Source organism: Pleurodeles waltl, chromosome 8, assembly GCF_031143425.1.
Source record: "Pleurodeles waltl isolate 20211129_DDA chromosome 8, aPleWal1.hap1.20221129, whole genome shotgun sequence".
In the NCBI taxonomy this organism is placed as follows: Eukaryota; Metazoa; Chordata; class Amphibia; order Caudata; family Salamandridae; genus Pleurodeles; species Pleurodeles waltl.
Genome location: NC_090447.1, coordinates 1,133,834,678 through 1,133,840,441, shown reverse-complemented (window position 1 = coordinate 1,133,840,441; position 5,764 = coordinate 1,133,834,678).

Below are 5,764 nucleotides of genomic sequence, written 5' to 3'. Positions count from 1 at the left end.
TTACCCTCGATAGATGCATGAGTGGAGCAGACGGGCTGGCAGTAACTGCAGGAGGGCACCACAGCCTGGTCCGATCGCCTCCGAGGACTGCTGACTGACAGCCCCACAATAACATAATGTACATCATTCTGAGATGGCTCACTGCTATTCTTTCAGTTATAGGCTTCTCTAACAGCCAGCAGTGACCAAGTCACAGTGTCATATCAAAAACATTGTGTTTGCCATTGTACAATCTTAAATTGCCTGGGTATTTCTCCTATGTGCACATAAGGCAACTCCAAGTAATTGAAGTATCAGGATTTTTTATGAGATTCTGGAACAGTGCTTCCCCATCACAGAGATTTTATGTGCTTTGTTGCCCTTCAAAGTCACTAGCCCTTTTTTACAGCTCGGCATGTGCACAAGGGGGCCAGCTCCAATTGCAACAGTATCAAGGTCATTTGCACACATCCACTTACATTCATCTGGGCGCACACAAAAACTCACACTCAAGAACCATCCATACGTACAGACATCCATACACACACCATAGGCATACACGTATATCATATACACAAAGTGGCCTTTACTCCACCCACACACACAAACTGACCATCAAACAGCCTTGAACAAATAACTATAAATCCACATACCTTTTCCTTTCACGCACAAACTACACCCACATTCTCCATTAATCTAAGCATTCATCTGTCCACACAAATTCAGCATTCATCAAAAAATAAATTCAGCCTGCCACTCAACCAACTGTCCACAACTGACACGACCATCCACTTCTACACCCATTTACTCATGTATCAATACAGCTTATACCCCTCCACACATGACATGACACGAAATGTGTATTTGTAAGTGGACATTCACTGCTTGGACCATCTTGGTGCTGAAATAACAGATGTTTATTTGCAAACATCCATACTTAACAGTTTCACTTGCTCAGCCATATACATAACAATAATGAAACATATGATTAATAGACAACGTTTTTTGCTGTAGACTGTGCTCCACCTGTTATTTGAGAGAGGAAGCTTCACTGATACTTCCTGAGCTTCATCTGTTCTGTGACAGCAGGAAGCGTGTACCACTGCTCTAGTGTCAGGGAGAGAAGCTTGGCCTGGTGTTACCATGATAGCCAGGTTCCCTAAAAGAGAGAAGCATGTACTTCTACCCATGCTGTATCTCTTTTATGAGGAATGGAAACCTAGGCTGTTGATACAAAGCTGGGCCCTTTTGTGTGAGGAATGTTGTGGTGTACTTTTTCTGTAAAGAAGGAAGGCTTGTCACCGGCTGCACATGGTATCTGTTCAGTGAGAGGGAAACTTGCCCTGTTTAAGCCAGACTGTGCCTGTTCTGTAAGTGACACTTGCACTCAGATGGTATGTTGTACTTATTCTAAGGGGAAAGGAAGCTTCTACTGTCATGTTTCAGAAGTATGAATCACACACACACTGTTTTGTACATGTCTCTTGATGCAATGGGGTGCATCTGGCTGTGAGTTCTGACCATAATTCTTGGTCTTCTATGAAGACCCGCAGGAATGGTTGGCACCTTTCTCAGAGAAAAATACTCAACATTTCTGTACATGCTGTTGTTATGGAATGGCCATAATAGCAGTGTGTATAACATTTTCTGGGGAATGTTTACAGCACAAAGGTTGTGCTGGGTATGCATCACAAAATCAATGCAAACCTCCATAAAAAAAAGTTTATTTTAGATTTAATTACAGTGCAAAACATGTTTCCTGCAGGAAAGTTCCCTGAAAGTAGCACTTGATAGTGGTTCGCAATGATTCGCATTACTTTGCAACAAGTCGACATTCCAACAGTTGTACTTGAGCGTTCCCGTGCAACCAAACACTGTTTCAGATACAAAGCCCTCTCTACTAACAGTAGTAGGCAAGGCTAAGAGCTAAAAAATAACACCTCTTTCAAGCTGGCGTAAAAAAAGAGAAATCTTTTTTTTGCACCTTTCCCGCTTTGCACTGTACAGCACACACCCAGAGTTGAAAAAGCTTTAAAGTTAGTCTAAGCATAGTAATTTGTACGAGTAGGGTACCCTTCTAGTATAAAACCTATGCCAGGCATAACACAGACAATTTGCAATATAGTGTAAAAGTTAATGTGTGGAGTTAGGCAGCCTGATTGTGTGCTAAGCCACACTAACACACCACCCTACAACAACAGCACACAGTAAATAAAATTCCTGTAACCATCTTATTCACAATACTGCTTAAATTAATACCGTTTTCTAAGCTTTTGTTCCCTCAGTGGTGCACCCTTTAAAGTTGCACTGGCAAATTGAATTCTATAATTATTCGACATAGCTATTGTGAAAAGGTAAGATTAAACATGCTAGATCCGCAAATACTTAGAATGGCATCAAAGCCACATAATTACGAAAGATATCTCAAAAATAAATAACTACTTGAGGGTGAGCAAAGAAGAGTTGTACCCTCCAAGTAAAAAGAAAACAATTACAATGTCCTTCAGCACAAGAACCAACGCACAGAATCTTCACATCTAAAAATCTGTGATACTATTTTACAATTTCTACTGAAAATGAGAAAGGCATGGGACTCACTAGTTCCTTTACCAATGCTTTAGGCGCCTTACATTATTACACATTGCTAGGTATTCTTGAGCTCTTTCTACTATTTTGCAGTTTTCACCTGGCCTGCCCTTCCTGATTCATCTCTTCTTCCAAGTGTGGTATGTTGCTGGGCCTGGGCTCCTAAAAGGTCTGCTTTCACTACCCATCCTAAGCCTGGTTTGCTGATGTTAGGGAGGGGTTTATTGTAACATGCTCTTCTTGTTCTCTCTGCCCTACATTGCTGTGAAGAAGACAATGACTGGACAATGACTAGAGTGGACAACATAAGAACAGAGTCCGGACTATCTCACTACGCTGACTGGCCTTACTTTTCACAATAAACTAAAAAAGATAACCCTAACCATGGGCATTACCACCGGTCCAGTGGCACCAGCTAAGCCTATCCTAGGTAGTTTGGCACAACTCATTACTTGTAGGGAAATTTCCGAATCACACCCCTCGATAATGATAATGATTGCATAAGCTACACTCCTGCACATTGTGCAGTTTGTCCACTCTTGCCACAATTTGTGTTCCAACACTTGTTTTCACCTTTTCTCGCTGTTTTCCTTTAGGTTAATTTCAGGATTGCTTCCTACTTATTCCTATTCCTCTCAACTCCTGCTTCAAACCATAAAGCTCCAAAATATATTCACAAAACAAATCTGCTCCTGACGAGATTTTTCTGACGCTTCCTGTCTGCTGCAGGCCTAGATTCTCAGTGCCCTGCCAAACTAGAACCTGTAAGTACGCTAAGAAGGTGGTTGTTTTGAACCAGGCATTACTGCGATATAGCTTGTACTCTTTAAATGGTACTAATCCTTTTGTAACAACATACACAACCAAATTCCTGAGCTTAACCCGTTACTCCACTATGTCCAAACTTTCCTTTATTTGCCAGAGGATCGTAGAGATGCATGCTGTTCTGTGTATGTGTGTGTGTGTGTGTGTGTGTGTCTCTCTCCCTTATCCATTCACCTTTATCATGGAAATACCTGCTATGATGGCTCACATCATCTGTTGGCTTCATTGCTAATAACATGGAGCACGCCAGGCTTCCGTTACAGTCGGTTTTTCATTAAACTTCTGACAATTATCAGACCAATAGTAGACCAGAGAGGGGACTGTCCACAGCACGTGTTAGGTCACAATGTGCTGGATTTACCTCCAGCATTAGACATCACTTTACATATTAACCCAATGGTTTTGTGAGGGGCCCAGGACTGCTTGCTCAAGATCTTGTGGGAAATAAATTGCAGTCTGGCCTCCCTTAAGCTTTTGTCATGAGTATCCAGTACAGATGACCAGTCACCTTCTGAATGTGATTACCAGCACATACAAGTACTTTCCTCAGAGGGTTATATTAGTTCAGAAATTAAGAAACTACAGGTTGGCAATGTCACCCTAGTCCAAGCCCCACATCTCATTGTACAACAGAACCAGTGAAGTAGGCAGCCATAGAGGGTCACAGCAATATAGCAAGCAATGTACCGCCTGTCTGTGTCACCAGTAATGGAGAAAAAAGTCTGACTGCAGATAATTTAATACAGACACCAGCAAGTAAGTTAACAAGGGTCAACAGGACCGTTCAGGCCATTGAAAAGGTTTGCCCTCAGTTTCAAAGCCACCGTTATAAAACCTTGAACCATCCAAGTGGACAAACTGATAAGTTGTTTGATTTTATGGGAGAACAACCAGGTATAAAGAATGAATTATGAATATGGTCGACAAATTTGGGATGTAGGTTCATCAGGCCATAAAAGATATTCGACCCAGGCAAATTACACAAAAAGTGTCTCTCTAAACACTCCAATGTGGGGAGCCAAAGATGCAGTAGAGAGGTGCAACAGCTTTGACAACTGATGTACTATAGTGTATACCAACCTTATGCACATAGTGATGCTGCATTGTCACTTACCGCCCAGATTCCTCACTCTTCATGTAATATTAATACAATTTCCTTCACGTACACCAAAAAGTGTTTCATAAACCTGTGACTTTTTTAAGTGGAGAACTTGCTTTGAATTACTACATACTATTTTTAATACGTCAGTGTGTTTCATAATAACTGATGTTGCCATATCAGCATTGTTATTTACATGATTGTGAAATCCTAGAATGGGGAAAAGTACCTGGATAATCAGTGAAGTAAGATTGTTCATTTACAGATTTCTTCCTTTCAGTACAAATAGAATAAGAGCCATATGTACAAAATTTAGGGACTGTGAGTTCTTAAGGGTTGCGAGCTCCTAATTGTGATTCTTACTTAACTGTGATTCTTACTGAACTGCAATTCGAAAATCGCAATTCCTAGTGAAAGAAAATATCCAAGTCTTAAAAAGCAATTCTTAGTGGGCTGCAAATCGACCTACCTCATGAATTTTAATGAGGTCAGTCGCGGTTTGCAACCCATTAGGAATTGTAGCCTTACAGGGATAATGGCATGCTGGGGTCAGCAGACCATCATGTCTGTGATTGCTTTTCAATATAACAATATCCTTTTTTTAAATGCAGCCATTTTTCCTTTGTGTTTAAAAAAACAGAAAATGAAACTTTACAGTTTCATTTTTTAAGAGTAGGCAGTGGTCAGTCGGACCACTACCTGCTCTTAAAAAATATTTTGTTGACCATTCTGAAAGGGGAGGGAGTCCAATGAAGACTCCTTCCCATTTGCAAATAATTAGCATTTCCTTCGAGATGTCAGTAAACTATGAATGTTTTGTGACCATAATGCGGTTGCAAAAAATGTATACATACCACTAGATTCTGTATATGGAAGGGACTCCCTAAACACATCCCACCCAAATGCGGGTTCACTAAACCAAATGGCAATTCGGTAACAAGTTACTGAATCGCAATGTGGCAAATGTACATTAGAAATTGCTTTTTTGTGGTCGCAAATGGGCCCATTTCTGACTGCAAAAACTATGTGTACATATAACCCTAAATGTGTTGTTTATTATTAAAAACAACGAGTTAACATTAAAATAAAGAATTACAACTTGCACAATAAATATGGTTACTATGAGATACTAAAAGAACAAAACTTTACCAAGTTTAAAACACCTCCGTTTGAGACAACAAACCACAACACTTTTTAGTTATATTATTCATGCAACTAAACAATTAGCCTGTAGCATAACAGATAATAGATTAACGAGACCACATGCAGACAAAG